Below are 18,521 nucleotides of genomic sequence, written 5' to 3'. Positions count from 1 at the left end.
AATTACTCCTCAAAGTGTATGTTTATACTGTGAATTAATATAATGTATTGTTCACATTATGCTTTAATAATCTTTTTCATAATGAATGTGTATATAAATATTCTTACAGTACTTCTAACAGAGTGTTTTAGTTTTCATGCCTGTGTTTATAACCCATATCTTTAATGCATTCACATAAGTATTATCAACTTTGATGCTCTGTTCTCTCACTTAACTTTTTTCTTCTAAATGTAAAATTAATTATTCACCAGTATGTTGTCTGTCATCAAGGATAATATATTCAGGTCTATTCTTAAAATAGTAGAGGTCTTGATAAAATAATGATTACCATATGTAATTTGTTATTGCTCACTCGAAGAACTGTGATGGAAAAGATGCATTTATATATTATATACAGTATATTATTTTGGTTATCACATGGACTTTTCATTTAATACAAATTCTATCAAAATCAAACTAAATGCATTCAGAATTTTGTAAGACAGTAGAACAGAAATTTGGGACACTTTTTCAGTAAATAAAATTCCTCCCTGTATTAATTGAAAATCTCAGAGTATAAAAGTATATGGAGTAAATATAGTATTTTGTTAAAATGCCAACATACATTCAATAATAGCAGATTTTTGCTTCTAAACCTGTGTGTTGTAATTTATGAGTCTTGCAGAATAGTAGTAAACACTGAACTGTGGCATGTTAAATAGAAAACAACTTTTTACAATTAATTTCCAAAGTTGTAATTTTAAGGAATTTAGATATACACATACATCAATAGAAGAACAGAAGTACAAAATAGAATGTCAGATACAAAAACTAATCGTGTTTGAACCATACACATTTGAAGAAAATTCTCTGTTCTCTGCAGATTTCATTATAATTGAAAAAGAAGAACTTAAGAACAAACATAGGAAAGTTGAAGAGCAGTTATTTATGATACGTTTTGTTTCCTCTTGTGCTTTACTACAGTGGAGTTTGTGTGTGTGTGTTTGTGTGTACCTGGGGGTGGGCACTGTTTTTTTTCCAAGACTAATATGCCTTATATTTGGGTTATGCTCTTTGCAATAATTCACTGTGTATTTGGTTGTGATGTGGTTTACTTTTCTACCATGTTTGTAATTTTAAGTGTTCCACCTTCTTTGTGTGAATTCATGTATTATGTAGCAAAATACAACAGAAATGGGACTATTTGCAATGTCATATGGAAAATCTTTTAATAAATATATGTAAATAAAATAAAAAATATCTGTCCCCACCTTTTCCCTCCAAGCAACAGCAAGACATACTGTTAATATTTTATTTTTAATGTTTTCTATAATTTAAAAATGTATAGCTTTGTTATTTTCTTAACCATGTTACAGTTTTTCTAAATTAGTTTTATCCTAAAATACCGAATGTTCTGACCTTTTATAGATGTTTTTGTTTCAAGTAATTTTAAATTATGCTTGATACAGATTTTCCAATAAACTTTCCGGTCAATTTATTTTCTCTTTCTTACAAATAGTTTTTTCTTAGATTTTAGCAATATTCTTAATTCTAAAATTAAGTACAATTAATTCAAATCAAACTTTATCATGTTAGGATATGGAGAAATCGCTGTGCTTATGTGCCAGGTACTTTTTTTTTTTTTAACTGACTTTGATTTATTTCTAGGTAGTTCAAATATAAGAAATGAAGTCAAAGTTTGTTTGAAATCCATCTACAAAATGATTAAACAGGCTCTCCCAGTTCTTAGAAGATTTTAGCACCTGACTTACTGTCTTTCTACCATTAGTTCTATCATCAGTCTTTTTTGTGTATCTTCTTAGAACACTGGTTATTGACCAGTCCTGCACATTAGAGTTACCTGGACAATTTTAATGAAAAACTGATTTCTGAGCCCTACACTAGTCCAAATAAGAATCTCTGGGGGTTAGGTGTGAGCATTTTGGTTTTGTTTGTTTAATTTTAGGTTCTCTAGGTGATTCTAATGTGTCACCAGATTTAAAATGCTAATTTAGAAGCTGATCCACCAAACTGATTTCATGACCTACTGATGGGACTCAACCTATAGTTTGAAAACACTGCTCTAGGTCTTATCATTACTTCCAAAAATCTCAACTACCCCCCTTTCTGGGTCACTCTGTCATGCCTAGCCTAACAATTCTTGGACTCTCCAAGGACCTCCAGACGGTCGATTCTCTCTCCTATCCTTCGTCTAGAAGTCCCTCACTTTCCTTTTTATCTAGCATAGGCAGCATTTTCTTTGCATGTACCCTAAATTCTCTTATCCCTCTAAACTGAAAACTCAAAATCTTGTTTGTATCCAACTATTCCAACTACGCTGCATCTGTACCTAAGCAGCTGAATGGGACTAGAGAAAAAACCAACCATGCGGACTCTTTTCACTTGAAACTTAAGGCCCCGAAAATCCAGGGCCCACAGCACTGTGTGAGGATCTGTACACATTTTCCTGGTCAATTCACAATCTCTCCTCAACAAACATTTCACATCTTCTCCTCTCAGACCTTCAGTCCTCCCTCTTTCTTGCTCTCAGGTTGTTTCTTTTTTCACTGAGAAAATGGAAACAGGAAGAAAACTTTCTCACCCTCCCAAATCTATTAACAATAGATTTGGAGACATCTGTATCTTTATAACTTCCTATTCTATTATGACACAAACCATCTCTACCTCTAGCTATTTTATCTAGTTGTGATCAGCATTCATTCCTTCTACTACTCAAAAGACTCCTGCATTTAACCCCATGTTCCTGAGTCATTTTGGCTCTATTGGCTTGTTCGAACTTGCATGCATACCTCACATTTTTAATCTCCTATGTTAAAACCTTCCCAGACCCAACCATTCCATTTTTTGCACCCTTCAGAGCAAAAAAATCTTTAAAAGGTGTTATCTATACTCACTTCATACCCTCTTTTATACCCACCTTTCCTTCTTAAACTATCCAATCAAGCTTTATTCCCATTACTCCAAACCATTTTTGTCAAGGTACTAAGAACCCCTATGTGTTCTTTATTTCCTTTTTCACACATAATGTCTCCAATTAGTGTTTTTTGCTATATTTTGTTCTTACTTGATACTGCCTCTGTCCTCCTTTGAAGAAGGATTGGGGATAGATAGAGCTTTAAAATAAACGCATTTGAAGATAAGATTAAGGACTTCTTCCAGAAGGCATCAGAAAAAGAGATTGCAAATGTAAAAGAAAAGCATTATGGAGGATGTGTGTCAGAGTGCCAACGTCTAGATAATAATGAGCCTTAGAAGAGAGAAATATTAGGAATGCAAAAACTATTTTAAGAAATAATGGAAATAAATGTCACTAAATCAAAGGATACAGTCTGAGGTCTTTATTAAAAGGGCTCAGAAAAAGCCAAGTAGGAGAGAAGGGAAAAACCCACATTTAGATACAATATTAAAGAAAAGCAAAGAAATTTTAAAAGCCCCAGAGAGAAACAGTTCACCTGAAAAGGAACAAGGATTGTTGGTGAAGTCTATTTTACTAGGAAAAACCCACATTTAGATACAATATTAAAGAAAAGCAAAGAAATTTTAAAAGCCCCAGAGAGAAACAGTTCACCTGAAAAGGAACAAGGATTGTTGGTGAAGTCTATTTTACTAATAAAAAGAGAAGGAAGGACAAAACAAGAGAAAGGGAGGGAGGGGGAAGGAGGGAGGGAGGGAGGAAGGGAACAAGCGAAGGAAGGAAAATCCATAACAATTCAGACCAAAACTGGATAATGACATGTTAGTTGGAAAAACATGAGAAGTTGAATATTTGTGTTACTGGTAGAAGATACAAATAACTAATGTTTCACAAATCAACAGGGTGAAATAACACAGCTCTGAGTCTTAAAAGCAACTATCATATTACAGTAATCACTTAGCTAGAACTTTATTCTTCCCAGGTGCTATTCTGAGAATTTTACATATGTTAACTCATTTAATTCCCACAACAATCATATTCTTCTTTATTCTCATTTTATAGATGAGAGCGCAGGCAAGACTTGCCTATGGACATATAACTAGTAATGGTGAATTCACTTTTAGACAATTTCTTGAGTGATTTAACATTTAAACCAGCCCAAGAAAACATAATCCCTGTTAGAAGATGTGAAACAAGATGGCAGAAGTAAATCTTTATATAAGAGTGGGCACAATAAATGTAAGTGGATGAATTTCTTCACTTAAATGGCAGAGTCAGATTGGATTTAAAAAACAGTATGTCAGCTACAAGAGAGAGACGTTTAAAATAAAAAGACATAGAAAATTTGAAAATAAAAGGAAAAGATTCCCCAGGCACATGGGAACCAGAAGAAAACTAGAGTACTAATCTTATCTGACTAGATAGAATTTTAGGGAAAAGAAAAAAGGAAAAATCAAGGTGTTAGATACTGGTGAACAAGAACAATAGAACATAAAGATACAGCCATTACAAACATACAACTATATGTGTATATGTACATATAGAAAGTTTCACACCCAACAAACTGAATACACATTTTCTTCAAGTACATCTCTTACATTTAAAAATAGACCATATAGGGGTGCCTGGGTGGCTCAGATGGTTAAGCGTCTGCCTTCAGCTCAGGTCATGATCTCAGGGTCCTGGGAACTAGTCCCACATTGGGCTCCTTGCTTGGCGAGGAGCCTGCTTCTCCCTCTGCCTGCCACTCCCCCTGCTGGTATTCTCCCTCTCTCTCTCTCTCTCTCTCTCTGGCAAATAAATAAAATCTTTAAAAATAAATAAAATAAAAATAGACCATATAAAATAAGTCAATCAGAGAAAGATAAGTATCATATGATCTCACTGATATAAGGAATTTGAGAAACAAGACAGGATCATAGGGGAAGAGAGGGAAAAATGAAGCAAGACGAAACCAGAGAGGGAGACAAACCGTAAGAGACTCTTAGTCTTAGGAAACAAACTGAGGGTTGCTGGAGTCGAGGGATGGGGTGGCTGGGTGATGGACATTGGGGAGGGTATGTACTATGGTGAGCACTGTGAATTGTGTAAGAATGATGAATCACAGACCTGTACCCCTGAAACAAATAATACATTATATGTTAAAAAAATCAAATTAAAATTAAAACAAATAAGAAATAAAAATAGACCATATATTAGCCTTTAAAGGAAGGCCTCAAATTCAAAAGGATTAAATCATATAAATCATTTCTTTGACCATAGTGCATAAAATTAGAAAATCATTGTGTTTGGAAACTAAAAAATGTGTTTCTAAATTATCCTCTGATATAGATGAAAATCATAAAATGAAATAATTTAGACTGATAAGTAAATGGTAACAAAACCACTGGAATCAAAATTGTGGGATACAGCTAAAGTAGGAGTAGAGGGAAACTATAACTTAAATATGTTATTCAGGAAATAAAAACCTGTTAACAAATGAGGAAGGATTTAATTCAAGAGATTAGGAAAAGGTAACAGCAACCCTTGCTCTCTCCCCCTCCTCAAAATAATAGATAAATAATGAAGAACAAGAAAACAATGTTAGAGAACAATAGCATCAACTACAAAAGTTGAGATGAACAAACCAAGAGTTGGATCTATAAAAGGACTGATCAATAAACTTTATTTGAAATAAGACTTATCAAGAAAAATATGCAAAATTCAAAACAAAAAGGAAAATAATTACAAATATGCCAGGTATCAAGAAAATGAAAGTATGAAGAATGGCTATATGCTAATATAATGTGTGAAATACATAAAATCCATGAAAATAAAAAATGCTGAAATCTGGTACAGGAAATAATACAGAACTCAACTAGAACAATACGTGATAAAAAAATTGAGAGACAATCAAATATAAATGTGTGGGGTTGTATATTTCTTAGTTATAAGCTAATAAATTAACATGTCTCTGTTTCCTAGATGCTGGTAGAAAATAGGAGACTCCTGGGTCAGAGACAAAGGCCTTTATTACTTACCGCACAGCAAGCAGCATAAGCATCATGTCTGTGCTGGTTCTCCTTAACCGCTGCCAAACATCATGGGCGGAGGGGGTGTGGCCCAGATGAATACCAACATGCCGAGTTTCCTGTCACAGCCCAGGAACACTAAGTTTAGGGAATCCATTTCTTTTATAACAAGCAAGAAGTAAGCCCGCTCTTTGTCCGAGAAGGAGACATTGCCGCATCCCTCCATGTTGCTCGCAGCAAACACAATGCTCGCTGCAAACACAATGCTGAAACATGGTGTGGGTGAAGAGCGATTAGGGCCTTGCATTCTTTGCATGCCCCCAGGAATATACAGGGATATTCAGAATCCATGGCAGCCTCTCCCAAGGATAATCCCCTACCTAGACCGTATATGTTCTTGGCCAAACTTAAGTTTTTATGTAAGGATGCCACTCCATTGGCCATGCTGTTTAATCTGACCAACAGAGGCTGGGACCAAACCTATTCAATTTGTCTCATATAGTATTAGTTAAGGCTAATATCAATAAAGATTCTAAGCAGCAGGAAGAGGCTAACCAGCAGTACTGACCTCAATCATGCTTCCCAGGATCCCAGACACAGCCGACTGTGAATAAATATGGGGAGCAGTGGGTATTATTTTAGACATCCAGAATATAGTCTAAGGTCAATCTGTTACTCGTTACGACTCTTGCAATGTAGACTGATCTGCTGATCCCTGGTATCATTGTCAATGGGGCAATAGATGAGCCAAAAAAATAGATGAGCCTCATCCACAATGGATAGGCTGTGGCCATCTCTCTCCCACTTACAGATAGCCCAAAGTCACTCTAGTTTGGGGTTTATTTTGAAACTTGATTTGGATCATCATTACACTGGTTTGGTTAAGAAACACGGACCATGTCACTGAGTGGTTGGAGACTTGATAGGCATACACGGCATAAACCGAGTCTGCTCAGCAGTCAGAAGCCTATGCATTTGCATCAGTCAGATTTTTAAAAGATTGTACTAAAAAAAAAAAAGATTGTGCTGGTCTGTGTGCTTGTACATAGACAAGGCAGAATCCATCATGTTTGGTATCAGGCATAACAAGATGGTTGAAGAGCAGCCACGCCCGTGTGAATTTTTCTGTTCTCATAGCACGTGGACGGGGATGACAGATACAGAAGCAGGTTAGATTGCCAGCCACTGCAGTTTCTTGATTCAGGCCGACTGTATGATTTTTTGCCAGGCTGCAGTGTAGGCTCTTTGTAGGGGACAAAGAGAGCATTCATTGCTATTAGTTTGGGCCCCGCTCAAAGAATGCTGATTTGTGGATTAGCAAATATAAAGGACCTAATAGAATGCCCAGTAGAGGCACATACTGTCTCCTGTTCCCAAAAAGTCCCACAAGATGCTCAACCTCCTTTTTGGTTGGGGCATGGCTGGAGATACAACACTTTTTCCTGAGGTGCCAGAGGAATTGAGCATTGTGAATCTGCCCTTACAGTCCCAAGAAACTTCACTTGGCAAATAGGTCTCTGAATTTTGTAGGGGGTTATCAGCCACCCCTGCTGGCGAAGGTGTGAGAGTCAGAGATCTTGAAACAGAGGCTTCTGACTTGCCAACCAATGGGATATTGTCTTCAGGTAGAAAACTGTGAAATCAGAGGGTAGAGGCACCCATGCTAAATCTTGGCTCGCCTGCTAGTGACAAATGGCAGCAAGTTTGTCCCACAAGCATGTCTCTACTTTCTGCTCTTCCCTAATTCGGATAATCTCCTCTGACACTTATGGAATGGGAATACAAGCATATAACACCTCAATTCCTACTATTCATTCAGATGTGCAAGCAACAACACTGCATTGAATTACACCAAAAAGTCTCACTAATAAGTCATATTAGCTTCTCTTCCCCATTCAGAACCCTGTCCAAATCCCATCTGTTAAATCTAAGCATCCTTTGGACCAGGTAGGATGGTGACTTGGAGGCCTATATCCAAGGAAGCTATAGAAATTTGAGTCCCTACCCTCCCTGAAGTTTCTCAGTATATTTGTACAGAGGGTGTATGGTCTTCAGTCTTCCATGGGAACAGGGAGACCTTGGCCCAATCATTTGGTTCCTTAAGGTAGCAGGACTTTCCTGAGGTCAGGACAGAGGAGGGAGAGATCAGAGGGCACAGGGAACAGCTCTCTTCACCAGGCAAAGGCTTGTGTTGGTTTTTACTTTCAAGGGGCTGATGGTGGCTCAGGCTCGACCAAACAAAACCAAAATTATGGATCCTTCCTACTGACATCATTTATCTCAGCTTTGGAGCTCTCTTGACCTAGCAGCCAAAGTCAATTTACCTTTTAACTGGGGCCCCACGGCTTGCTGCTCCCGTGTCAAGATGATGTCTCTTTGCCCACCTGAGGAGAACACCGTTCAGATAGCTTGCTCCAAACCCACCTCTCATTGCTCAGACTCTAAATATTCACTAACAGGACTGAATAAAATAGTATAGGACTGTTGGGTGAGAATATTCACTACCAGTTTCTGTGTAATCTCGCATCCCCTCACCTTGTCCTTTCTCTGCCAGGTAGCCCCGTCTGACAGCAGCCTACCCTTGTTGTCCAAACTGAAGAACGGTGAGTGGTCTGAGACTCTGTCCTAGTCACAACCTGGCAGGTTAGCCTGTCACAGGTTCATGAGTGCCGGCAGAAGACACGAGACTTCTGGGTCAGAAACAAAGCTCTTTATTACTGCACACACAGCAGGCAGCAATGACACCAATGCCTCATGTCCCCACATCCCACGGGGACCAACAGGAAACTCATGTCCCCAAATCCCATGGGGACCACACAGGTAGACCTAGATGGGTGCTGCACATAGGATGGGTTTATATCACAGCTGAGGAACGAGAATTTAGAAAACTTCCATCTTCTACATGAAGCTTCAAGCAAACATGCCCAACAATTGCCCTAGGGGGAGACATTATCTTTTTTAAGTTGGACAGCAAACAAATCTGCCCCCTGGTCTGGAGTGACACTATCTCTATCTTCCAAAGCTAGACAAACATCCCTGAAAGATAGTCTGGAACAAAACACCATCAGGGCCTCTGAGGCAGAGGCAGAAGGAAAGCTGTGGAAAATTACCTCCCAACACTTGTAATGTTAACTTCTTTATTGTGGTAAAATATACATAAAATTTACCATATTAACACATTTTAAGCATACCATATGAATTCTGATTAAGGCACTTTTGATTTTCTCGTATTTATTCAGATTTTTTTTTAATCTGTGCTTGTAAGTGGGACTGACCCATAGTCATCTTTCGTGTGAAAGCAGCATTGTCTAGCTTTGATATCATAGTTATATTGACTTCCTAGAATGAGTTATGAAATGTCTCTTTTCCCATGGTCTGGAGTCCTTTGCATTACATGGGAATTGTTGGCTCCTTGAAAGTTTGTTAGAGCTGACTCATGAATTCACCTGGGTAGGCATCTTTTTTTGAGGAAAATGTTTGACCACTTTTTCAGTTTCTTCAACAAATATTGATCTATTCAGATATTCTTCCCCTTCTTGAGTCAGTTTTGGTAATTCAGTTTTTCTGGAAAATCTGTTTCATCTAGATTTAAAAAAATCCATACCTTAGTAATTTCTCTTTTCTTGTGAAATGTGTGTGTGTATCTTCACTGATTGACCAGAGAGATTGGCCATTTTTTTCCCGTAAGAATCAACTTTTTGTTGATCAGATCTACTGCTTGATTTGTTTTCTGTTTCATTGACTTCTCTTTTCATTCCTTCCTCATTTCTGCTTTTTTTGTTTTTGTTTTCATTCTTGAGTTATATACTTAGTTCATTTTCTTTCTTTTTTTTTTAAGAATTTTTATTTATTTATTTGACAGAGAGAGACACAGCGAGAGAGGGAACACAAGCAGGGAGAGTGGGAGAGGGAGAAGCAGGCTCCCCGCTGAGCAGGGAGCCCGATGCGTGGCTCAGTCCCAGGACCCTGGGATCATGACCTGAGCCAAAGGCAGACGCTTAATGACTGAGCCACCCAGGCGCCCCTACTTAGTTCATTTTCAATCTTTCTTATTTTCTAATGTATTCATTAAAGGCTACAACATTTCCTCTGAGAACTTCAGGCTGCACCCCTACAGGGTTTTTAATCATTATTTGTCATTGCATTCTAAATAGATTCCAATTTCAGTTCTGAATTATTTCTTAACTGGGGTCACCACATAGTTTATCATCCAAATTGGGACACTTTTGCAATGAAATATATATATTATGTCAGGACAATAGGTAAAAGGACTGTTTTGAGTGAACTGGGAAATATGGTCACCCTATTTTTTTTTTAAAGATTTATTTATTTGAGAGAGAGAGAGAGAGAGAGAGCATGAGCGGGAGGGGCAGAGGAAAGGGGAAGAGAATCTCAGACTCCATGCTGAGTGTGGAGCCCAACTGGGGTTGGGGCAGGGCTTGATCTCGTAACGCTGAGATCATGACCTGAGCCCAAACCAAGAGTGGGATGCTTAACCAACTGCACCACCCAGGTGCCCCCTATGGTTACCCTATTTTTAACACAAGAGTTATTAAAAAGGAAGTTTTTAATTTTTCACATAGTAGTTACAAAGTTTAAATTCAATAGAATTTTGATCAATGAATGTGGTCTGCATGGATCTTGTTTTTCGAAATTTATTGAGGTTTGGGTTTTTTTGGCCTAAAACTTGATTAGTCTTTGTGACTGTTTCCAATAGTTTTGTACAGAATGCATATTTTCTGTTTGTTGGGTACACATCTCTTGATATCTTTTCTTTTTATTATTATCATTATTTTTTAAGATTTTATTTATGTATTTGACAGACAGAGACATAGCGAGAGAGGGAACACAAGCAGGAGGAGTGAGAGAGAGAGAGAGAGAGAAGCAGGCTTCCCGCCGAGCAGGGAGCCCAATGCGGGGCTCAATCCCAGGACCCTGGGATCATGACCTGAGTGGAAGGCAGACGCTTAAAGACTGAGCCACCCAGGCACCCCTATTTTTATTATTTTTTAAAAGATTTTATTTATTTATTTGAGATAGAGCAAGCGAATGAGAGAGAGAGAGCATGAGTGGGGTGGAAGAGCAGAGGGAGAAAGAGAAGCAGACTTCCCACCGAGCGGGGAGTCTGAAGTCAGACTCGATCCCAGGACCTGAGATCATGACCTGAGCCAAAGTCATACACCTAACCAACTGAGCCACCCATATTGTATGATTTAATGATTTTTATTATATTCATAGAGCTGTGCAACCCTTACCACAATCAAATTTAGGACATTTTCATCAACCCCCCAAAGAAACCTCATACCAAGAGTTACTCACCATTTCCCCCCAACTTTCCTTCTCTATTACTGTCTCTATAGATTAACCTGTCATACAGGTTAATTTGGTATAAATGGAATCATACAATATGTGGTCCTTTCTGTCTGCCTTCTTTTACTTAGCATAAGATTTTCAGGGTTCATCCATGTAGTATCATGTATCAGTATTTCTTTTAATGGCCAAATAATATTCCATTGTATGGCTAGTAGCACATTTTGTTCGATCCAGTCATCAGTTGATGGACATTTGGATTGTTTCTACTTTTTGACCATATACATTCATGTACATGTTTTGTATGGATATGTTTTCAATTCTCTTGAGGTGTATACTTTGGAGTGGAATTTCTGGGCCACATGATAGCTCCATATTTAACATTTTAAGGAACTGCCAATTGTTTCCTAAAGTGGCTGCACCATTTTACGTCATCACCAGCAATGTATGAGGGTTCCAATTTTTCTACAATCTCGCCAACATGTTATTATATTTTTTATTATAGCTATCCTAATAGGTATTTCATTGTGATTTTGATTTGCATATCCCTGATAGTTAATGGTGTTGAGCATCTTTTCATTTTCTTATTGGTTATTTGTGTATCTTCATTGGAGAAATAGCTATTCAGATCCTTTGCTCATTTTAAAATTAGGATGTTTGCCATTTTTTTAAAGATTTTTTATTTATTTATTTGAGAGAGAGAGAGAGAGTGCCGGGGGAGGGGCAGAAGGAGAGGGAGAAGCAGACTCTCCGCCGAGCAGGGAGCCCCACACAGGGCTCGATCCCAGGACCCCAGGATCACGCCCCAAGCTGAAGGCAGACACTAAACCCACTGAGCCACCCGGGCACCCCTGGATGTTTGCCTTTTTAATTATTGAGTCATATGAGTTCTTTATGTTCTGTGTACAAGTCCCTTTATCAGACATATGATTTTCAAATATATTTTTACTCTCTTGATGGTATCATTTGTAGCACAAAAAGTTTTAATTTTGATGTAGTTTAATTTTATTTTTTTGTTGTTGCTTGTGCTTTTGGGTGTCATCTAAGAAACTGTTGTCCGACTCAGGGATGTAAAAATTTACTCATGTTTTTTCCTAAGAGTTTTATAATTTAACTCTTACCTTTAAGTTTATGATCCATTTTTAATTAATTTTTGTAAATGCTGTGAGATAGTTGTCCCGCTTCATTCTTTTGCATCTGGATATCCAGGTGACCCATATGGCTTTTTTAAAATTAATATTTGCCTAGTATACGCACCTATTAGTTTATTTTTAGATACCCTCATAACTTTGTAATTCAGATGTTAGATATGTGAGATACAACAGTTATCCCCATTTTACAGATTTGATGAAGTGTCTAGTGGAACGACAGACCCATGCATAGAGACAGAAAGCCAGTACAATGGACAGGATAAGCGTTCTGATTTCCCACCCCAACCCAGGAGTTATTGCCTACCTTCTGAGCCATTTAAATAAGCCCACCTCACTCACAATAAATTCTGAACATTCACAACAGCTCATCCCCTGGAGTGGTCAGGAGGTGATTAGTAACCTTATGCCTGATTAACAGAAACTTTCAAAATGATGATACACATCAATTTTCTCACTTTGGAGGTCAAGGTTATTGGGCAGACTCAAGAGGGCTCTGAAAAAGTTTCAAGGGACAGTTAAGATCCTCCTACACCCCAATATTTCTACTACCTTAGTTTTCCCCTATATTTTGTCTTTATTTATTATCCATATGACTTTCATTTGCACAATTATTTTTTGTCCCACTCAGTTCATTAGTCTCTCCACCCAGTGAAAGATTTTGTTATTGTACTCCTTTACTGAGCACTAAGAAAATTCGATGTTAGCATACAGGGAAAGGATTGACAAGCCGACATGCTGGAGTACAGAATCAAGAGACTTTGGGAGTCCATGGTCTGTCTGAGGGTTTCTTAACCTTGGCACTACCGACATTTTGGACTAGATAATTATTGGTTGTGGGGGCTGTCCTGTGCATTGCAGGATGTTTGCAGCATCTCTGGCCTCTACCCACTAGATACCAGTGGTGGCACCTGCTAATCAGTTGTGGCAACCAAAAATGTCTCCAGACACTGCCAAATGTCTCCTAGAGGGCAAAATCACCCACAATTGAGAACTACTGATTTAACTATATAATCTCTTTCTCACATCCTTTCCACACCCCCTGGTACAGCAGTTAAGTGGTTAAATATTTTTAAAAATTCGTAACGTTCTGCATCTTTTTTTTTAAAGATTTTTATTTTATTTGACAGAGAGTGCACAAGCAGAGGGAGAGAGAGAGGGAGAAGCAGCCTCCCTGCTGAGCAAGGAGCCCGATGTGGGGCTCGATCCCAGGACACTGGGATCATGACCCGGGCCGAAGGCAGCCGCTTAACCGACTGAGCCACCCAGGTGTCCCAGCATCTTTTGTATTATATTATGGTCTCTGAAAATCTATGTCTTAACTGAAAGGCAGCTATTTCAAAAGTGGAATAATGGGCTGATACCTGGTTTGCTGTGTCACACTATTATTACAGCCCCGTATGTAGTAAGAGCCAATGTATTTGAAAAGTGACGGAAAAAACAGCACCTGTCAAAAGTGGTGCCTGATAGCTTCTGATTTCTGAGGCCTCTGAGACACAAAGTCCAACTAGAAAGCTCTATCATGAGCATTAAGTTCTCTAGAACTCTTTCAATATTTGAAGCCTGTGTAATTTGGGGTATCTTGTCCTACAAATTTAAAAGATCTACACTTGATTAATGTAAATTTGAATTTTTATAGAGTATGTTTTCATGTAGTTGGCAAGACTAAATATGTCAAGAAAAATATCTCAGTTATATGTCCTACACAGATTTAATTTTTGGCTCTGAGAAGTCCTAGTGCTTACTGGATCAAATCAGAATTTTTTTTTTTCAATTCCAGTATAGTTAACATACAGTGTTAGTTTCAGGTGTACAATATAGTGATTCTCAAATCAGAAGGCACTTGTTCAGCCCCTTGTAAAATTCTTCATTATGCTTATTTGGAATAAAGCAGACATCAATTAGAAAATGCAAGCACATTTTACCTATATATATTGACAAAAACACACAACCATATTTTATGCTGGTAATTAAAATATTTATTAAAAAAAAAAACCCAGTTGGATAAAGCAACATGCACTAGGTTCTCCTAGGATCAAAGTTTATTCTTGGGGCCCCTGGATGGCTCAGTCCTTGGGCGTCTACCTTCTGCTCAGGTCATCATCCCAGGGTTCTGGAATCAAGCCCCGCGTCAGGCTCTCTGTTCGGTGGGAAGAATATTGAGTACCTCTGAGGATTACCTGTTATCTTTAAAGATTTTATTTATTTATTTGAGAGAAAGAGAGAGAGCACCTAGCAGGGGGGAGGGGCAGAGGGAGAGGGAGAAGCAGCTTCCCCGTTGAACAGGAAGCCCGACCTATCATCTTCTGTCACAGAGGATTTTTTTACTTTGTTTCCAATTTCCTGACTAATAATGATACTGAATTACTTTTAGCATCTTTGCGTGCATAGTGAAGGAAAAGATCACTAGAAAATGATTTCCGAGTTCCACTGAAAACAGTCATAGCAAAAAGTATGGAGAAAGAGTCTCAGTGTTTCCAGTTAGGCCACAAAATGAAAAGTTAACATATTTTCCTTCAAATATCAAACTCAATCTTTAATTTCATTATGGCTGGGAACAATAATGCCCAACGTCAATGTCACTCTGTTCTGATGTATAGAGGCTCAGCAAAGCAATGTTGAGCCTTTCTATTTCTGTGGGGCATCCTTCAGCTTGTTTGACTTCCAGAAGTCCCAGTGCTCTCTCTCTCTCACTGCTGGGGCTCTGCGGGGGAAGCTCCCTCTGGAGTCCCGGTGGCTCCCATTAGTCTCTGGCTCGCCCAGGTACCAGGGAGCGGCTTTGCCTGTCGCGGGGTGATGACTGATGGTCCCGGGTTCTGCCCCCACGCGAGCCTCCCTGCGACCCACCCCCCCGCCCCCCGCCCAGCAACCTTAGACCCCAGGCGTTGGGTGGTCCCTCGAGCCATCCCCTGCAGTGCCGGGAAGGCTTTCATCAATCCCACGCCCTTCGCTCGGCCGGCTCGCGGTGCCTGGGCACCTCCAGGGAGGGGAGCTGTCCGATGCGCGCCCTTCCCGGCGGGCGCGAGAGCTCGGGCGCCCAGTGCCAGGCGGCTGTCGGCGCTCGGGGACGAAGCCGGGCGGGGCGGCGGCGCGGGTCCGAGCGCCCGAGGCGCCGGCGGAACACGTGACCGCGCCGCGCGGGCCTGGGCGCGCAGTGCCGCGCGCTGGCGGCGGCGGGGAGAGCAATGGAGGCCGCGGCCGCCTGAGGGGCGGGTGCGCTGCTGGTGCTGCTGCGGAGGCTGCCGGTGCTGCGGGGCAGCCGCCGGCTTGCTCGCGTCCGCGGCCCGCGCGGGACCGCCGGTCGCCGTCCAGTCGCTCTGCCAGCCACGGCACCAGGCGGAGACTCAGGTGAGCGCCCTGTCGGCCCGCGGCCGGAGCCAGACAATGGGGGGAGCGGGCGGGCTTCTCCCCTGCACTCGCGACCCCCCAGTCTGCGCCCCCGCGACGCCCCGGGATTCCCGACCTTGCCCTTGCCCTGGGGACGTGGGCTCGATGTGGCCGCCCCGGGGACTTTGGGGCGGTGTCCCCGCGGGCACGGCAGGAACCTTCCCCGAGGAACCGGCGCTGGGTGTGCGCCGCTTTGGATCTCACGCGAGGGAACCTGCGGACGGGCTGCGCCCCGGGAACTTGCCGAGAGCGTGGGACCTTCTAATTCCCTTTCTCCTTCCCGCGCAGCGGCATCCTGTCCCGGGGTCCCGGGGTCGGGTCCCTGCTGCGGCGAGGGTAGAGCGAAACCTCGCCGTCTGGGATCTCAGACGCCGACCGTGCTCAGCCCTCTCCCCACGCCGGAGCTGCATTGCTTTGTTTAACCTCTGCCAAGCCATTTCGCACAAACTCTTGTTGCCCCAATTCTGATGAGCCACCAGTTTGATGGCTGAGGCAAGACAAAGGTTCTCCCTGTTTACCAAGGGCTGGAGCCGGGAGACTGCACACTGCCAGTGGTGTAGAATGTGTTTTCCTTATCTTCTCCCAGGCGTTCTTGCGATGGTTTTCCTGGTCCTGTAACCGTCATTTCTTGCAGAGGTCTGTAGTGGTGAGATTGGACCTCCCAACCCTACGGATACAGTAGGTGGGGGTATGGCTTTTATTCATGGTTATCAGTAAACAGAAGGGCAGACCTTTACATTTTATGTTTGTTCTCAGAAAAGAGGCATCGTGATATTTTCTGAATTCTGGATTTTTAAGAAAGAATGTATATATAAAGACATGTTGACTCAGTAGGTGGAGGGGGGCGGGGGGGGAACCTAGTAACTACGACCATGTGTTGTGAAATTTTAATATGGCTTTACGAATAATGGCCCGGAAACTGATCTGGTGTAGGTGAGGGAGTGTGAGAATGTTGGGGGTGGTGGTGATGGAGAGGGAGTGGTTAGAATACAAAGGATAAGGCAATTTTAGTAAACGGTTCTTAGTATATATCTTGTAGCAAATTTCAATTCATTAAGTTGTCAGTAAATCGATGTTCACCTGTAAAAATCACCTATCTTAGTTGTTGAATTATATATAAAATGGCTAACAATTATTTGGTATTGTATGTGACTCGGGAATCTGAATACAATCAATTTTGAGTTATTTTAAAAATGTCAACAAGGGAAATACACCTTCACTACTGCCTTCTTTATTCTGTGAGAAAACTGAATCCTAGTTCAATATGTTCAACAGAAAGTTGCCTGTAAGAAAAGAAATTTTAAAGGCAGGTTTTTAAAAGAAAAATGCATCTTATGTAGGTGATATGGCTGCACTATAGATTGCTTCAACTCAGAAATGTGAAGGGAAAAAAAATCATGCTACTAGATTGCCCCTTTCCAGTATTAAAATGTATTTTCTTCAAAACCTTATTTTTACAGTCACCTCTGACACTGAGAAACTTTCACTCTAAAGATTTAGCACTGGGGCGCCAGGGTGGCTCAGTCGTTAAGTGTCTGCCTTTGGCTCAGGTCATGATCCCAGGGTCCTGGGATCAAGCCCCGCATCTGGCTCCCTGCTCTGCGGGAAGCATGCTTCTCCCTCTCCCTCTGCCCCTGCTTGTGTTCCCTTTCTTGCTGTGTTTCTCTCTCTGTCAAACAAATGGATAAAATCTTAAAAAAAAAAAAAAGATTTAGTACTTAGCACTAAATTTGGAGTCAAGAAAATAGTAATACTGACTTGACATACTTAGGCATTTGGTGCAGGAAACAAAAGCTACCGTGTAGTTTTTTCTAAACTATAACACACTATAATAAACGTAAGCTATTATTGCTGGATAAAGAAGTATTTTACAAAAATTAATTGAAATTAATATGAAATTCTCCAGGGCAAGGGACAGTTTATAGTCTTTTTTTGTAGTCCACATTTCTAACGTGGCTTATAGTAGGTGTTCAATATAGTTACGGAAAGAATGAATTAATGAAAAATAAAACAAAAATGGATAAAACATGCATGCAGATTGAATTGATTTGCTTCTTTTAGTTTAATGAACAATTACTGAAGGCCTCTGTGTCAAAATTGTGCACAATGTTTCCACATATAGTTTATAAAAGCCTGGTGACCTTCCTTTTTTGATCTTTTTTGATGTATGTTTCTATGAAGAGTGGGGCCCCTTGGGTGGTATTAATGATCATCTCAGATAACTGCGTAGCACGCTGAAGCATTTCACTTGTTATATGTACATGTACTTTCTCACAATGGCCTATGGGAAGGCAGGCCAGATATTATCACTCCTGTTTTGTAGGTGAGGAAATCCAGACATGGTGAGATTAAATGACTTGCCAACTCCCTGCCACTGAAGCAGCAATACCAGGGACAGAAGCTGGATCTCATGCCTAGTGTTTTCACCTATGAACCACACTGCCTTTTTCAAGATACAGTGTACTCCAGAAAATCAGTCTCAAATTAGGCTTCATGAAAATGTCAAACTTTTGAATAACTTTTATATAAGGAAAACTTATATTTTACAACCTAGTAATTACTGAAATGGTTAAATGTGCAAGTTCTAGAGTCAGGTGACTAAATTTGAACCCTGGATTAACAAGTTGCTAGCACTGCATCTTTGGTAAGTGACTAAATATCTCTAAGTCTCAGTTTCCTCATCTGTAAAATGGTGGAAGTCATAGTACCTATCTTATAGGGTCTGGGGAAGGATCAAATGAAATCATGTAT

The 18,521-nt window shown here is 40.3% G+C and overlaps 1 protein-coding gene across 1 annotated transcript in view; it reads left to right on the top strand.

Annotated features, from left to right (window-relative positions):
• The first annotated feature begins 15,615 nt into the window (after positions 1-15,615).
• Positions 15,616-18,521, top strand: part of CRACD (capping protein inhibiting regulator of actin dynamics) — a 256,557-nt gene continuing 253,651 nt past the window's right edge. Inside the window, exons 1-2 of the mRNA XM_088021156.1 lie at positions 15,616-15,731; positions 16,357-16,448. The gene's annotated coding sequence lies outside the window, so the exon portion shown is untranslated. The remainder of the gene's footprint in view (positions 15,732-16,356; positions 16,449-18,521) is intronic.

Source organism: Eumetopias jubatus, unplaced genomic scaffold (genome assembly GCF_037043125.1).
Source record: "Eumetopias jubatus isolate StellerSeaLion01/CBP00866 unplaced genomic scaffold, mEumJub1_p1.0 scaffold_2, whole genome shotgun sequence".
In the NCBI taxonomy this organism is placed as follows: Eukaryota; Metazoa; Chordata; class Mammalia; order Carnivora; family Otariidae; genus Eumetopias; species Eumetopias jubatus.
Note: the sequence above shows the minus strand (reverse complement) of the source record. Positions and strands in the feature narration are given on the sequence as shown.